Genomic DNA, 18,531 nt, shown 5'->3' on the forward strand with positions numbered 1-18,531 from the left:
CCTCTTTTATGCCACACCAAAGAAAATAAATGTAATAAAATGTAAACACTTGCTCAAAATGTGGCCGTGTTCAGCACTTGCCCCTAAATGGTTTCAGATATGTGGATAATAAAACAAACTTAGTGTGATTGCTGATGGTTATGTTAAAAACAATGTGCTATAAGAATAATATTATGATAACTGGCTAATTATTATACATGCGATTTCACAAATTGCCTCCATGCAGGCCTAACCTGAGATTTCAGCTGAGCAGTGTTTAAAACAAAAACGTACATTTTAGACATTTCCTCTATGGTGTATTTCATATGGTAAGCATGTTCACTGGTTGGAAGTGGAAAGTTGGGGGAGACACAACAAAATCCCAAGTTTGTGTTAAAAGGACCGAAAAGGGGAGAGTCTGCAGAGAAAGAATTTGAACACATGTTCAGATCTACAACTGTGCTGGCCTCCAAACTGGATGCCCTATTTATTGTTTTAGTCAATGAAAGCCTAAAGGAAGTTTCCTATCAAAGACTAAACAATCTGGTCCACCAGCTCCGATTCCACAATTAAATGAACCCAGTGGAAAAGCTGTTTTATCTAGGTCCATCTGAAGGTGAAAGTCAAAAGTTGGAGGGCACATTTCCATAGCCCTAGAGCAGTTTTAGTAAAGAGTTCAGAAGTAGTTTTAGATCATTAACTCCCCACAAACTTCAAGGGGACAAAGCAGAGGGCACAAGCAAGCATGCCCTAAGAAAGTGCCTCTTGTGTGTTTTGTTAACCAGCAGGCACCCAGGGTGCCACCAATTTTGTTTGTTAAAAAAAAAGGCATGCACCAAAAAAAAAAAAAAAGAGGAGACTTTGCTGCAGAGGTTGCCAGGGGGAAAGTCACTTCAAAGTCAATTTCACCAGGTGAACTAGGGTTGGAATCTTTACATATGCAATTGCATACACTCTGGGCAAACATCTTCCTTGCACATGGAAGGAAAAGGTGACTTCTGAGTTTCCAGAGCAAAACAAAGTTTAACATCCCAGAGGATGAAACCAATCTGGACCCCAGTAAGCCCACCTCATCACCTGAGCCTCCAAATGAATCACCCGGAAGAAAACAAAATAAAAACCAGTCCTTTCAGTGGTGGTGTGCAACTGATAAACATTTGTTTCAAAACCAGCTTCCTTGTGGTTTCCTTTCCTTAGTTAAAAAGAAATGGCACTGAGATCTGGCAGAGAGCAAAGAAACAGAAGTAGACACTTCATTGTCAGGGCCAACCCTATCTTGTTTGGGCCCCTTTCTGAAATCCTAGACAGAGAAAAATAAAAGGTCCTGTGGAGAAGACAAGCCTTGTGTTCAAGCCCTTATTTCCCCTATACACAAACCCTCAGACCGCCTTCTCTTCCCACAAATGACTTAAGATATAACCGTTCAAATCTCCATGCAAAGTTCAGAAGGTATATTAATCAACAGAACTCCGGGAAATTGGGGGGGGGGGAGGCGGCACGTGGGGAGCAAGAAGGACCTAATTGTAATTCGCTTTCGTGGTGACTCCCTTTCGATTCCAACTGTCACCAATGAATTAATCCAGCGACTGAAGTGTAAAGTGCAAGTCCAGGATTTTGAGTTTGTTTGTTTCCTTCTCTCTCTTCCCTCCCTCCCCCTTCAGCTGTTGTGTTTGAACATTTTGATGCTATTTCGGTGGAAAAGTTAAAACTTTTTGGGCTTCAGACAGCTCACTTTCCCTGCCTGTTTCCTACACGACCTGATGTCAGTGAATGATTTGCTCCTCTGTACGTGCGTGTGTCTGTTTGGCATATGTTACGCTTAACTCATGTTGATTCTTTTATTTTTAAAAGGTACATATATCCCATATTCTTTGTAGAAGATTAAATAAAGCAGAGGCATGGTTATGACATTCCTCCTCTTCAAAAGCAACGTTGAAAGTCTTTTTAAAATGCAACAAATGCTCTAAGAACCAGATACCTTTTATTCTTGTTTTAAATTAAATGTATTTTTTTTCGGAATAATTGCCAAACTAGCGGCAGAACAAATCTGCAATTGCAGATGCCTGTTCTTTCTCTCCCCACGCCCCCATCAGTACAGAACAAGGGAGGTAAAGCAGTCTTCACCTGAGCCCAAAACTCACCGGGGTTGCTTGAGCAAGAACCTAAATTTGGGTAAGCTCCCTCTTACCTAGGATAGATAGGCATACTCCCCATTCCGGACACGAATCTCTCACTACCCCCCCTCGTCCTTTTGCCCCAGAGACAGACGCCAGCAGGCAATGGTTTAGAGGGGGGGGCGAGAAAGAGAGCTAGAGAAAGATCTCGGTTTAGGATTTGTTGGTTTGTTTTGTTTTCCCTTTGCGAGTGAAATTGACAAAGGGAGCTGAAGAAGGAATCCGGGAAGGAGGGAGGGAGGGAGAAAAGAGAGGCGAGGGGGAAAGAGCCCGGGCCACATGGAAACACACTTTTTTTGTTGTTATGACTAGTCGGCTTGAGCGATCGTCTGGCAACGGCTCCTCTTACCTTGCCCAGCTCGGATCACTAGGTCCGCCGCTTCCCAAACCCCCTTCCTTTCAGGGGGAGGAAAAGAAAGAGGGGGGACTGCGAAAATAATGACGATGATGCAATAAGAATAACAGGCAATAAGTCCTTCAAGCAGTTGCCAGCCACCTCTCAAGAGATCTCCCACACACACACGCTGCCTTTGAGCGCACCCACCCACCAACCCCGCACCCACCCAACGCTCTTTCGCCGTCGTGGCTCTCCAAAGAAGAGTGTCTCTGAAACCCGGTAGAGTCCCGCAGGCTCAGCTTCCTGACTTGCCTCCTGGAGCGTCCGATTTCCTTCTCCGGCATTTGTTGGGGGGGGGGGAGGGAAACTTTTCTTCTCCTCGCCTGAAAACTTCCCCAGGTCCTTGAGCGCGAGGGGCGGGGGGGCGTTGTTGAGGTGCGTGTGTGTTATTCAATGAGAAAGAAGCGGGGAAGGGGGCTGGTGAGGGTGGAAGCGGTGATGATGGTGATGATGATGATGCAGCAGGGCGGGGGCGAGGAGACGCGCGCCGATTGCTTTAATTGTCCCCATTGATTCCGAGCCGGCGTCTTAATTTCTTCCCCTCGCCTCGCTTGCCCTCCGGCTGCTTGGGGGGTTGTGGCCGCGTGTGTGTGTGTGTTGCGTTAAGAAAGTTATCCAGGGGGACGGACAGCAAGAGCGAAAATAACTTCCTTTTCACTTCTCCGCTGCTTGATCACACAAGGGAGGAGGAAAGTGTTTGAGTGTGTGTCTGTAAGAGAGGAGAGAGGAGGGGGGGAGAGCAGCAAGAGCCCCCCTCCCCACGCGGCACACCTCTTCCAAGCTTGTCCTAAGAGCTTCTTTCCCAATCACAGACCCTATGGGGAAAAGTAAAAAAAAAAAAAAACCACCGAAACCCCTCCAGCTCCTCCCTCCCTCTCTCCCCCCCCCTTGCAACGCTCAACCGAGACGGGCGTTTCTGTTTGTGAACTGTCTCTTTAATGAGAAGGCGCTCTCGCTTGCAGCCAGCTCCAGAGAGGAGGAGACAAGAAGGGACCGAGTTGAGCCAGGGAGTGAAAGCGGGGGGGGGGAGAGAAGTGTCTCTTCCCCCTTCCCACCTCTTTGCCTACACAAGCGATCGGAAGCCAGAGGCTCCTCTTTCAGTAAATTTTTAAAGTGACAGCAGCCTCCTCGGGCGAGAGAGGTCACAAGAAGGTCGCCCAGACAGAAGTCCTCGCCAGGCAGGCTGATTACGGATGCGCCCGTCCCCTTGAAACATGTCAGTTTCATCCATGTAATCACCGACCAATAGGGAGATCTCGGATGGGAGGAATTTTTCTTTTTAACTCCCCCCACAACCCTCCTTTTACTTCGCAGAGAAGGATGAAGGGAAAAAACATCCCATCACCACCTCATTTTGTTTCAATGTGATTAGAGAAAGTGCAACCGCCCCCCCCCCCCCGCCAGCTCTCTTTTCTCTGGAAATGTTTGTTTAAGGAGAGTTTTACACAAATCAGCAGCTCTTTGTTTTTGATTTTTTTTACGAAGTAGCATCGGTAGCAATAATTAACTGGGTTGAAGTTTAATATGTTAGTAAGTGGGTTTGCTGGTCTACTTAGAAAAGCGAATATATTTATATGTAGTTATCGTTCCCCTCTCACCTCCATCACAAGACCGATGAATAAAATTCTACACTTGCTGATCGGGGTTTCATCATATTTTCACATTTACACAGTTCTCGACAAACACCTTTCCCACCCTCTCTCACTCTCATTTTCTAAATGATGCTCCACTTTTTTTTAAGGAGAGGAAGAAATTATGAGCGTAACGAGTTACCAGCCTTCGAATTTTGAGATTTTGTTACTAGATTCCTGGTACACTTTTTAAACACCCTCGGAGTTAAATAAGAGCTCCCCCCTCAAAAAAAAAAAAAAACAACAACCCTAGAAAGCGAATATTCAGAAAGATGTATTTTGGCTCCTCCTGAGATTTTCCTATCCCACGATGTTTTTTCATGAGTTTTTTTTTAAAGATGCGCTTGGTGGAAAAAAGTAGCACATAAAAAAGCAACAAGGATTGCCCCTATTTTTTAAATAAAATTGGTGAATGAAAGAGAGAAGGGTGAAGTTATCGGATTTATAATTTTCTGTCTGTCTCAATGATATTGCCCTGGCTCCTGTATTTTAAGCACATTGGCAAAGACAAGCGTCTGAACAGAGCAACATTGCGGAAGCCCGTTGATAAAATTTCCAACCAGTTTAACGCGGGTGGGGGGGTCAAAGTAGATTGAGAAGCCATTGCGCTACAGAGGAGTTGCGTGGCACGTCTGCATATACAGCACACGCTTACATCTGTGCACAAGAGCGGACCCTGATTAATGAGCGGGGGCAAGTGGAAAAGGGGTGTGTGGATGGCGTGTGTGTGGCGCGGGAGACACACACAGCGTCTCCAAACATTTGAACATGCGCAAACATGGGGGGGGGCGGAATCCCGCACTTGGCCTCTCAGTGCCACTCAACTTTAAAAAAGAAGTGCAAATCTAATTCTCACTTTATAGTATCGGAGAAGGGAAAGGGGGGCGGAGTCATCAGGGCTCCGATGGAGAAAGTGACAAAAGAGGACGATTAATTCGTCTCCGGGGCCTGTTAGCTGTGACATTGGACTGTTATTTCAGATCATGGCCATTGTTCCAGAAGGGGAGGGGAGAGCGGAAGAAAGCCATCGCACACCCAGCAGTTGTAAAAGCTGAGCAAAGCACAACAAAAACAAACCCTTGGGACGTCACATTCTCGCAGAAGGCCCGTCCCAAGAGCCTTTCGGAGAAGGCTCAACGTTTGGGGACCTCCGCAGGTCCCGATGTTGCTGTCCTTATTGATTTTCTGCCGTCCTTCATTTTTGGTGCCTAATTCTGTCGTCGTCTTCTTCACTTTAGCCATAAATTGGAGGAGCTGGAGCTCTGGGCTGTTCCATTTTCTTCCTGTCAGGGTGAGGGATTTGTTTTATGATGCATTGTGTATTAAATACAAGTAATCTGGGAAACGGATTGCTCGAGCCCACAGAGGCCTGATCGCAGGTCCTGATCGGAAGCTTCCCTCTCGAACAATTTGCAGGGGCCGCCCCCGATCCCACGCGCACAGCCACCTTCGTTCTCTGTGAACAAAGGAGCCGTGAGCAGGAGGAAACGTCGGTGAACAAAACGCACAACAACAACAACAAAAAAAGGGGGGGTAGTATCAGAAACAGACTGACTGAAGCACGACTTCATAGAAGCAACGGATGTTTTATACCCACGCATGTCCCAATGTATATATTTCTTTCCCTGGTTCGGAGGGAGAGAAAAAACTAGAGGGGATGCAAGGAGGAAAAATGGCAGCTCCTGGCCAGTAGATGGCGTCGCGTGCTGGTGTTAAACCAACATCAGTCGCAACCGGGCTGTAGCTTGCAGGTACTTTTCGTCCAGACGCTGGAGCCAAGGCAATGGCTGTCTGCCGCCGAGCATGGAAGGTACCAGCTGAGAGCTGCTCCCCAAGGGTGCAGTCGAGAGCCATTCGAAGCAGTGGGAGCTTTGCCACTGCTTTCAGTGGGATGCAGATTCTACCCAAAAGGAACTCCGCAGTGTACTGCCATTTCTATCCCGTTTTTCCTTCGCAGCGGCACTTTAGCCCCACATTGGTCCTGTGAGGCAGGTGAAGCTGAGATGATTATCATGCCAATGCCATGCAAGGAGGGGAGGGCCTTGGTCACTGCGTTTCTATTTTGGAGACCTGAGAGATTTTAAATGCATTCCAAAACATGGAATGTGTGAATGTGACAAACACATGCATCATACAGCTTGGGGAGCGGTGATGTCAGCAGGGCTTACTTCAAGACAAATATGTGAAGTAACATAAGAACCTATGAGCCTGCTGGATCAGGCCAATGGCCCATCTAGCATCCTATTCTCACAGTGGCCAACCAGATGCCTATGGGAAGCCCACAAGCAGCATCTGTGTAGGGATATGGCCATTGTTATCTTTTGCAGCATGACACTAACACAGGCCGCTTAAAACACAGCTTTGTTGTTATGTGCCTTCAAGTCGATTACGACTTATGGCGACCCCATGAACCACCCTGTTCAGATCTTGTAAGTTCAGGTCTGTGGCTTCCTTTATGGATAGGTGGTTCTTTTTCTCAGTTTCGATTGAGGGGAAATGCACCAGGATGCTGTATTTCATAAGAAACAACAGGATAGATGCATGAGAGATACGGATTGTGGCGAAGATGTATACACTGCTTCCCAAGCCAGGAGTGGGAATGCACTGGATACAGAGTAAACGGGAGGGTGTACATAGCCTATGTTTATATAAAATAAGTCCCAATGATTGAGTAAAGTAAATATGCTCAGGATTGGACCCTAAGACTTCACATGAGGCTTAATGTGGCCTTACCTGATTAACTTATAAGGTGAATGCAAAATGTAAAGGGCAGAAAGTGGTTTGATGACTAGGGAGGGGATGGCTACTCCAGACATAGGGGGTGTTGTGGCATAAGGAACATAGGCAGGAATAGGAGGAAGTAAAGACCAAAAGCTTTATTATCCCCATCATTATGTAGATTTGTTAGTTGCTTGTTACCCAAAGGTCTCCAAGCGACTTACAACACTGGTAAAACTACAAATACATCATACCATAAAACAAATAAAAAAACATCTCCCACAAGAACTCTAGGAATCTTTGGCAACACACGAACAACTAACAAGATAATCTTAGTCTATCAAAGGCTCAGGCTGCAATCCAATACATTTATCTGGGAGTAAGTCCCAATGGAGTTTGCTTCTGAGTAGACATGAATAGGATTGAAGCCTAATAGCGCAATCCAACTCAGGGGAAGCCAGTGGAAGGGGTGCCGGTGGAGGAGGAGCTGGTGCGTTTGGGAGCCACCAGGCGTGCAGAAGGCGGCTCTCACTAATACCCCTACTGGCAGGAAAGCTCTCCCAATTGACTTCCATTATAATTATTTTCTTAGATTGACTTTTTTCTCAGCATATCTTTGGCCCGGATTGGGACTTGCAGGAGCCCTCCAAACCAGAGTTGGATGTTGCATAAGTCCCCCCCCTCGGCCTCTCCTCCGACATGTCGCTGGAATGCTCCTTTTTGGGGCCTTACACCGGCTTATGCTAGCACCCCTTCTGCTGTGCTGGGCTTTCCTGGCAGAACCCCGACTTGAGCTGGCAGAGTTGCAGCCCTGTTGCGGCTCAGCTGGGGTGAGGGACTTCTGCCCGCAAAGCTACCAGCCTGCTGGCTCAGCCAGGGGTCCATCACATCCAATTCCCCTCAGCCTGGCATAAATACAAATTGGATTGCACCCTAAATCTAGTTGATCGGTTTGGGCAAAACACAGAGTAGGGGAGAGAGATTTGAAAAAACATAGCTGGGGCTGAGGCAGAGAACTCTAAAAGTCAGTGTTAGTCTTGAAGTTGGCACAAAGTGTGATAGGGAGCCAGGGTAAGGTCATACAGAATGATGTGATCATAACAACAGGAGGGCACGGTGAGTTTAGCAGAAGTGTTCTAAATCAGCTGTCAACTGGACTATAATCTGAAGGAGGCAGAGCACCACCAGTGGATAACGGTATTTGGGAAAGAACCTTATTCTACAAAAATCTTCCTTGTTGGGTTTGTTTTTTGGTATATAACTTTTATTGGTTTTCAGAAACATATGCAAGTACACCTATCATCCAATACAGATAGAGCATACAAACTAGAAACCATCTCACAAAGTATCTAATAACCAAATAAACCAGAGCCCAATAAAAACTGAAATCGCTATTCTTCCTTGTTCTTAGGCTGTGGCTACACTGACACAAAAAAGCCATGCACCAGTTGGACATCTGCTGCACAAATTATGTACAACCAGCACTTGTCATCTGCATCACGAGAGTACACAACAGAAGGATTTGCAGCCAAAGCACAAAAAAAAGCACAACAGAGAAGCAGATGCCAAACAGAAGCCCAGCCCAATGTATGGTGCAGTTGCTGTCCTGGGCTTCTTAGAACTAGGTTAGCCCTGCCAAACCCTTCTTTCAGTTTCCTGCTGTCAGTGGCAGCTGGTGGTTCCATGTCAGTGGGGCAGTGGAATCCATTCTGGGTTTTAGTATGAACTTTCAAGGAGCTGTCCAAGGTGCTGGTGTTCAGATTACACTCTTGAGTGGATTGTATTGCCCCACTGACATAGAATCATAGAATAATAGAGTTGGAAGTGGTCTATAAGGCCATTGAATCCAACCCACTGATCAATGCAGGAATCCACGTTAAAGCATACCTGACAGATGGCTCTCCAGCTACCTCTTGAAGGCATCCAGTGTTGGAGAGCCCACTGCCTCCCTAGGTAATTGGTTCCATTGTCATACCGCTCTCACAGTTAGGAGGTTTTTCCTCACGTTCAGTTGAAATTTGGCTTCCTGGGACTTGAGCCCATTATTCCGTGTCCTGCACTCTGGGATAATCAAGACAAGATCCTGGCCCTCCTCTGTGTCAACCTTTCAATTACTTGAAGGGTGCCACCACATGGAGCCACCTACTGCAACTGCCTGCTGTTCAAGAGTGGTGGGGCTACCTAGTGGTGCTGCCAAGGCAGGACTTTGGGAGAGAGGTTCAGGGCCCCACTCAGCAGAATGAACAGGAGGACCCTCAATTGCAACTTTGCTAGGAGGGGGGCTTAATACATTTTTTTTCAGTAAGTGAAGTAATACACATTACCATCCTCCACAGTAAGACTATTAAGTCCAGAGGCTAAAACTACCTAAGTCTGCTGCCAATGACAGGTGCAAAAAGAGTCTTATAAAGCTAATAGCATACTTCTATGAAGGTTTACTCAGAAGGAAGTCCCATTGTGTTCAATGGGGCTTTTCCCCAAGGACCTGCATATAGGATTGCTGCCTTAATACATATCAGAACATAGTCAGGAATATTATAATTAATGTTTGCAAACAATGGGACAGCACAAATGCCAATACTTTATTATTAATCTCATTTGTATCCCAACCTTTATCCAAAGACCTTTGGGTGGAAAATGAGTGTTTTCCCCTTTTAATCCTGTGACGTACGGTTAGGTTAAGAGAGAGGAACTGGCCCCCAGTGAATTTCATGGCTGACTATTTGAATCCTCCCCAGTCAAGGTTCTTCCATCTAGGCACTACACTGTGCTGACATACTCTACAGTTTTCAGTAAACCAGTAGTGATCAGAACTAAAATCACTTGACACTTTATTCTTCCAAAAAGGAGACCTCTTGCCCAGCCCAGTACTGTCCTCACTGACTCTCCAGGGTCTTAGGCCATCATCTGCTATCTGATCCTTTTAACTGGAGATATAGGGGAGTGAATCTAGGACTTCAGCTTGCAAAGATACTGGGTTGTATTCAGCTAAGTCCTACTCAAAATAGACCCATTGAAATCAATGAACCTAATTTAGTCATGTCCATTAAGTTCAGTGGGTCTGAGTAGGACTAGTGCTGAATACCACCCACTGAGCTATAAAGAGTTTACTTCTAGGGTGTGCATCAGCAAGAAGAGCCTACACTGCAGAAGAGTCCACCCTCTGTGTTTCTGCATAAGTCGGGGTGTGCCTTCTCTAAAGTAATTCCTCTAAGGTACCCTAAGGTAATTCATATGCGCCTTTGCATTGGGAGTGACTGAATTATTTAATTACACTTGATGCAAATACAGCAGAGTTACCTACTCCCCAGCAGAAGCTGAACTGATGGATGCATGGCCAGAGCAGTTACTCCTGCAGAGATACAGCAAACATTCTCCTTACAGCAAACATTCTCCTCTGTGCTACTTCAGACTCACAAGAACTTTCATTTCATTTTTAAAGTCAATGTATTGCTCATAGCACACTAGTCCCACCTTAGGGACAGAGTTTGTGGATTTCTGAAGTACATGTATTTCTGCTTTATGGAGCTTATATGCTTTGAAATACAGCCCATTTCTTGAAGCACGACATGCCCTTTCAAATAAGAGCAATCCTTGAAAAGTTGAATTTTAGCTGGCACTGAGATCAGTTGAGCTAGGCATGTACATGTTCCTCCTCAGAAATGTACATTACTTACACTAACACCAATTTTCCCTCAAATATTCACAGATGTTTCTCCTAGAGAGGAACCCACAAAAGTCACCTTGAGTATGTTGTAAATGAAGTTTCAATGAATAAATAAAAGTATGGTCATTTCAAGCTACCTGCTGAAGGGTGGGGAGCAAGTTTACTAAACCAAGTGAGGATTAATGTTTGTGACTGAGGAGGGCACATTTTCTTCAGTGGGTCTGAGTAGGACTAGTGTTGAATACCACCCACTGAGCACTTGCAACGTATGAATAAAGGGGGGAAAATAGCCCAGTAATGAAAGTGGATAATGGGTTTTGATTTCCCCAAACTTCCATAATCTTATGAACATAAGAAGAGCCCTGCTGGATCAGGCCGATGGCCCATCTAATCCAGCATCATGTTCTCACAGTGGCCAACCGGATGCCTGTGGGAAACCCAAAAGGAGGGCATGAGCACAATAGCACTCTCCTCACTTGTGATTCCCAACAGTTGGCTTCAAGGGCATACTGCCTCCAACAGTGGAGGTAGATCATGGAGGTAGAGTACTTTTGTTAGTACTCTATGGTAAACTATCAATGTTGGTGAGATATTTTGCTGGAATTTTGTAATATTTTGGTACTCTTGTTTAATTATTGCCTGCGTTCACTACTGCTTCTAACCATGAAAATGAACTACCTGCCATTAATGCAATATGTCCCTCATTAGAACAGTTTGCTGGCTTTATGCCTCACTTTTCACCAGGGTGGCATCAAGGCAGCTATGTATATTCTAGAATGTTTCAGCTGCTGGGGGGGGGGTTCATATAGACCATCTCCCCTCCAGCATCAGCAATGCCACTCCAATCCTCAAGGCTTCTTGCACATTGCTACCAATCAGGTTTAGGGCCAGATGCCTGGTTGCTGTCCAGATTATCATCACATGATGATGATGATTATCATTGCAAAAAAGGCAGCATAATGAATTCGGTACTTGGCCCCACTCCTGGATACAGATGTTAGCAGCAGTGACATGGGAGAAGCCACGAGGAACCAGCTCCTACCTTATCAGTAGGTAAGAGAATGAGCAGTGAGCCAAGCAATTCCATCTGCAAAACTCACTTCAGATTAAGAATGGGCAAGAAATTTGATTCAGTTTGCATTTAAAGCCAAATTTATCAAATCCGCACTTTCTGAAACAACTGTGAGAACCGAAACACAGCCATCCTTCAAAATTTGTACTTATCCAAATTTTGTGATGCACTTCTTCAACTAAGCAATGTTTGCAAAAATGCATATATTAGGGGACAGTGTGCATAAAAATGAATATATTAGTGAAAATAACATACAAAAATGCATTACATTAGGAGAATTTGCTTGCATATTAGTCAAAACTGCATACAAGAATACATTTATTAGGAGAAATTCCCACTAACTGTTGGAGAATTTTCAAGAGGATTTTTTAAAACAAAAACCCGTGAATTGCTTACAGAAATGTGGATAACATAATTCAAGACTGGAAAAAAATGGAGAGAACCGAAATGGACAAATCCTTCCATCCCTACTTAAGTTATGAACTCACTGAGTGCTATAGGCAAGCCACTATCGTGTAGCCTTAGACCTTTTCTGTAAAATATGATCATAGTCGTGGCCTGACTTACAGGAAAGGATGTCACCAATCACCTTGGCTCTCTACTCTATGAAGTGTATTACATCAAAGATGTGTGGGCTCACACACCTATTAAAGATTCATTGTTCAGATGTTATCAGAGATACTATATTTTCTCACAGTTGCCCTTTGCTATCCTTCTCTCTCCCTCTCCTCTCTTCTTTGTTTTTCCCTCAGTTGTATCCTATTCTGTTGGAACTGTAAACTTCTTGGGGCAAAAACCTGTGTTGTTTTTTAAAAATGCTACTCTGCAAAGAGCTGCTTATAGTGACCATTGTGTGTAAATAATAAATAAATAATACTGCACAGAGGGTCCCAGAGGCTAGGCAAAAACTAACTGAAGGACTTTTTGTGCAAAACCCACAACAACGTGGATGTAAGAGTACATTCCCTGGGCGTTGGAAAACCCCTGATCATAACCAGCAGGTCCTATTCCACAATGTTGCAGTATATCCCCATCTCGTAAGATGATTGCTGCAGTTTGGTGTGGTGGTGGTAGGGGAATTCAAGAATGGGGAAGATATAAAAGCCATCTCTTTCCCTCCTCCAAGGCCTTATCTTGCTCTGCTACATAGTGCTGGCAGGTTGCCAGACCCATACCTGAGCATTTTACAGCTACATATATAGTGGAAGGGAATTCTATCCCATTATAGAGCAGATGAAAAATCTCATCGCACACATTCCCCCCCCCCTTTACTATAAGCTTTCAGGGGCTTGAGCATGTCCTTCTCCTTTTCTGCCCTCCATTTTCCTTTGGGGTGTATGTGATGTTTTCAATTGGAACAGTAACATTATGTGTCTCAGTTGCTCTTGTTATAGCCTTAATTAATAGACTCCTGGTTTCTTTAGACTCCCCCTTTTCCTCTTTCTCTATGAGTTCAACTGCATCAGTCTTCAATAAGCTCACACGTTCTTGTCAGGCAGTTTCTGGGTTTTTAAAAACATCTATTTTCTTTTAATTTACTTCTACACTTCTGTATGTCTGCATACCTAAGAAGAACCCCCCCCCATGTAGAAACCACTACATACTTTTTGAGTGGTCACGTTTCACTTCCAAATTGATAGATACTCTGCCACTGGAGTTTGTTAGTAGAGGGAGAAATACTTAGCATTTATAGACTACTTTAGAACACTCAAAATGCTTCATATGCATTGTTGTTGTTGCAATCAGATTCCTGCATTCAGAAGGACTTGATGGCCTTATAGGCTCCTTCCAACGCTACTATTCTATGATTCTGTCAATTCTTACACTAACCCTGCAAGTAGGTCAGTATTATCATTCCCACATTGTAGGTGCAGAACCTCAGTGGTTGTGGTAAGTTTATGTAAGTTCATGCAATTTTTTATACTGCACACTTTTAACTGATGTAAGCCACTTTGAGACCTATATGGTGGAAAGCGGGATATAAATGATGCAGATCTCTTGATTCAGTCTTAGCCACGACATTACACCAATTATCATATGTGATTATAGGTGAAGACAGGGAAACTTGTTCCTGATGCCATTTCTTGTTCTCAGTGGGCACAAGGAACACTTTGGAGACAGCTTCCCTTATTTTCCATTAAGTACGTTAACAAATAACTTGAAGCACGGGATGTTTCCCAGGAAAGGAGTTCATTTATAATGTGGGAACTGATTGCATTTTGATCTCCTAAATATCAGAATATGCCCCATGTTGCTCTCTGTTTCGAAAAAGATCCAAATGCATCCTTGCATTTGTCTGTTTCGGTGACCTCCATGATGTGTTCAGAGTTCCAAAGTTTCTCAGAAAAGCCACTGGGCTGTACCTCCCAGTTACTTTTTTTTTTAAGCAATTGTTTATTTAAAATAAGCCCCTGTAATCGTAGTGGCAGTAAGGCATAAGTACTGCTGTCTGCTAGCTATTCCCACCAGAATGTAAACTGATGCCTCTTTTAAGCCTTTAAACTCCATGGCTGTCCCCGAAGTAAAAGTTCTTCTAATGGAGACCCTATGGGTATGGCGCATTCCAGCACATCATTAAAGCAAAAAGAAAAGCAGCCCAGGCAAAGCCAGATGAAATAACTGCACTGTCCACTTTTAATAGGCTTCCTGGGGAGGACAGCCGCTCTGCAAGCGGACAGCTCTGAAAGGGGAAGGGGGGGGCGGGAATTCAGACAAGTAGCTAGTAGCAGAGTTATTTCTTCTTTAAATACCATAGTCGTTGGATAACAAGCTCACCTTAAAAAACTTGCCACTATCTTTTCAGTAAAGCTGGTTTATAAGCTAAGATTCTGTTGGGTAGAAAGAAAGAAAGAAAGAAAGAAAGAAAGAAAGAAAGAAAGAAAGAAAGAAAGAAAGAAAGAAAGAAAGAAAAGCAGCTCATTGGTTTGACTTTTGTGTGCTAATTCACTTTAAAAGTAACCAATGGCCAGGTAAGATTTTAGCAGACCTGTCCTTATATTAGCCGAGAAAGACACATGCATAATTTAATATGAAGCAAAACATGTCTAACAAGGAATGCAAAAACCTGCATTCGTCTATTCATCTATTTCATATTTAGGCATATTTATATATTCCACCCATTCTTTTTAATAAACTCCCTCTTACTAGCAAAACCTTAGTGGATTTTTTTTTCCATACAGCCCCAAACACAGAGAGAGAAGAGTGGAAAGTAAAGGGTCCTTCCTTCCTTCCTTCCTTCCTTCCTTTCTTTCTTTCTTTCTTTCTTTCTTTCTTTCTTTCTTTCTTTCTTTCTTTCTTTCTTTCTTTCTACATTAAAAAAAACTACTCTCTTGGTCTGGAAATGGGCCCGACTGAAAGCATGTTAATCTCCACCTCAGTGATTTGGTTCTTCTGGAGAAGACAGAAGCCCCTGCTGCTGTGCCCTGCACTTCATAAATCACATCTTTATGTGGACAAGGTCAGGGCACCTAACAGCTCAGACATGGGCCCTTTGCAGTGGCTCGAAGGGCTCCAGCATGTTTATTCTCTCGCTCAGACCTCTGAGGAGTAATCCAGCACGCTTCTAATTACTTTTGATTATTTTCATTTGCTAGGGTCAGTCTGGGTTCTGCCAGGACCGCTGGAGGCCTGATTTCCTACAGCATCTTTTTTGGGACAGTGGTGTAGGCTTTCAAAATTAGCACCCCATTATTGTCCAGGAATTCAATGTGCTAGAAATGATCAGATCTCACTACTGCCCTTGATGCCGTGTTATCCACTGACTTGTTACCCCTACTTAGTTAAGCTCTGAGACAGAAAGAACCACTAGATTCGTACTGACTTTGGGTGTTTATCTGTCTACGTTTTAGGCAGCACATTTGGAGACTAGTCCTGCATATCAACTGAAAGCAAATTTATTTTTGTTTATTGACTATGGGGAGGGGGCATTTTGGTTTTGACTTTGAGTAAAGTTAGCCTGATAGCCTCAAAAAGCAATTACTGATAAAGGAACATTTTACTATAAACAATAGTTGTCCAGGCAACAGGATCACCCCCCAAATTAAAAAAAAAATGGTGTGTGTGTGTGTGTTGCTTTGGAGCTGTCCTGTTAAGAACTATAGACTTATTTAAAAACATTGTTTTCCTTTTCTCTTTTGTGGGCATGACTCCTTAATGTCTGAGCGCTAGTTGCCCAATTATCACAACCAAATGATCTGCATATTGTTTTCATAGTTATCCTAGAAACACGCATGTGTAAATAGGATTTATATGATGGTATTCCCTTTTGACAAGCATCCAACAGAATTACTCTGGTGGCTGCAGATACATGTGTTCTAGTTCAAGAAACAACCATCCCAATTAAGAGACGGAAGGGGAAAAACTAATCTTCAACTAAAATGAATCTTTTATAGCATCTTCAGCTGTAAAAATAATCAATAATCCTTTCTATATGTAAAATTAAAGTGAGTCTTCCAAAGCATGTATGTGATGTTTACCTGAAAACCATGACCAATTTCCAAAGAATCATGCAACTAGTTGCAGTACAAAGGCAATTCCATTTTCCATCCAATATCCATTGTACTGGATATGCCCAAACACTTTGGCATCTGCAAAGAAAGTATGAATCCCAGCCCTTATAAAGGATATTCTGATAAACAGCAAATGGATGCCTTGACATGTGTGACATGTGACATCACACGGATCTCCCCTGCACCATTTTAAATTTCCTGATTCTTAATCATTTTGATGCATTTTCAAAAAAAACTGCTTGGAGGGATAAGCATTCATCCTTTCCTGCATCGGAATGCACACCTCCTTCCTATAATCTATATCTACATACATCAGCAATTAATCATGCACCCGCACCCTCCCTCGGAGTGATGCTTTGCTGCTATGGAAAATAAGCTGGTAGCTGCTACTAAAGAAATATGGTCAACTCCCTACTGCTTTATTGTATAACCCCCATCTACAAACACTATGGCTGTGTGAACTGAGCCAACGCCTAAGAAGAATTTGAATTTGGGTTTCCCAGTTCTTCTCCCACAGTCAGGCCCCAGCAGCCATGAAAACACATTTGATATTTCGTGTCATAGTCAATTAGCAAATAAAAGCAATGCTAAACTTTACAAATGAGATCAACAACATGGAAAGCAAAAGTTAACTTTTCTAGGACATTAGAATTTTACTTAGCAGAATTATTCACAATAAATATATGAGCACATAATCAGAAATCCAATGCTAATGACTGTTAGAGGTAGCTGACCACTCTCACATCATTCTTAAAGTAGTTCACTTTTCAGCTATATGTTCAATAACAGACATAGGCATCTGTGGATTTTATATGGCTAAAAACCAATTTATCACCCAATAACAGTTAAACATTTGTTTTAGAATTTTCAGTTGTTCATTTTACCATTAGAGGTGTGTTCTCTAAGTACAGCCTGGTTCTTTCTGAAACGTAAATTTATTTGATTCAGGTTTTCAGAGAAAATCCACAAAACTTCCTTGGAGTGAGAAGAATGCAGGAAAAAACTATCATTCAAATTTAATTCTCTTACATTTTCACAAGTTCCATGATAAAGAAGCACAGATATTTAATCTGATTTGACTGAAATGGATCATAAAAAGGCATTCAATTAGAAGTCATATTAAATTTTATTGGACTTAAATGTTTTAAGCTTAACAGAAAAAGTGATGAACTAACATTGCTCCTGATGAATCAACTCATCATTTCAGGGAAAGGAACATTTCAGAAAAAGAGCCATCCAATTGTTCTTTTCTTGAAAGAGATTTAATTAAAATGATTAATTCTTCTACAGAGAGGCGCTGGCCTAAAACTTGATAGAAACCTTGCTAAAGGCAAAGTAAAGATCAGCACAGTCTGCAGAATTATTACCACAGAGCCAAGTTGTGACAATGGTGCTAAATATCGTTTATATTTGGCAATGAAATATGGAATTGTTTAAGGTTTGTTAGGCCACTATACATGGGTTAAAACCTTATCAACTAGGTATTCATATCAGGTATGAATCCCTGAGATACGGCACTCTGGCAGCATTAATGATAAACTGTAGCAATGTCTAGGGTTTCAGGCCTGTATAGGTTTACTTGGGAGTAAATGACACTGATAATAGGAAATTACATCTGCATAAGTAATATATAACATTGAGTAACACAAGACTGAGCTGTGAATCAAGTTTGTATCTTGCCTCTATAATAAACTCACCTAGACAAGGAGTAATGACGCTCCATTATTACATGGAGCAACTGTCATTATAACCAGCTGCTCATTTGTTCTATTTTTATTTCTTGCCAGTGGTCTGTTTGTGAGATAGAAGCTGATGGAATACTGTGGCATTATTTTCTGTAATCAGGGGAGCTCCAACATGTACCACCTTTATCATGAAAGCTAATTGTTGCAGTATTGTAGTTGTTCCAGCTCATGCATAAATCACTTGGGATATACAACTGGCCAATTGTACAACGTGATTCAGCTTTAAGCTTCACAGAGATTTGTGCAACTTATTTCCATGTAGGTTGTACCCTAAGAAAGTTATAAAATAGAGTTGGAAGGTACCACAAAGGTAATCTAGTCCAACCCTCAGCCAATGAAGGAAATCTACACCTACAGCACCCCCTATAGCCATTACATTCTGAAGCAGTCTCTTCCGCTGTCAATCATACCATCAGGAAGTTCTTCCTAATGTTTAGACTAAATCTTTGTCCTTGTAATTTGAACTATTGGTTGCTCCATCATCTATGTGACAGCCCTTCAGATATTTCAAGCCGGCTAGCATAGCTCTTCTTAATTTACTTCAAGAAAAACATACCAAATTCCTTCAAGTTTTCTTCATAGGACTTGGTCTCTAGGCACCTCACCATTTTGTTGCCCTGCTCTGGATTATACAGCCACA

The 18,531-nt window shown here is 43.0% G+C and overlaps 1 protein-coding gene across 2 annotated transcripts in view; it reads right to left on the reverse strand.

Moving 5' to 3' along the window:
• The window catches only part of MECOM (MDS1 and EVI1 complex locus), a 96,745-nt gene extending 93,417 nt beyond the window's left edge, over positions 1 to 3,328 (reverse strand). The window contains exon 1 of one of the 2 annotated variants that reach the window (XM_061637272.1): positions 2,717 to 3,328. The gene's annotated coding sequence lies outside the window, so the exon portion shown is untranslated. Of the gene's footprint in view, positions 1 to 2,502; positions 2,662 to 2,716 lie in introns of those variants that run through there. The other variant, XM_061637273.1, reaches the window with a different exon arrangement.
• Positions 3,329 to 18,531: the final 15,203 nt, after the last annotated feature.

This window comes from Rhineura floridana, chromosome 7, assembly GCF_030035675.1.
Source record: "Rhineura floridana isolate rRhiFlo1 chromosome 7, rRhiFlo1.hap2, whole genome shotgun sequence".
Lineage (NCBI taxonomy): Eukaryota > Metazoa > Chordata > Lepidosauria > Squamata > Rhineuridae > Rhineura > Rhineura floridana.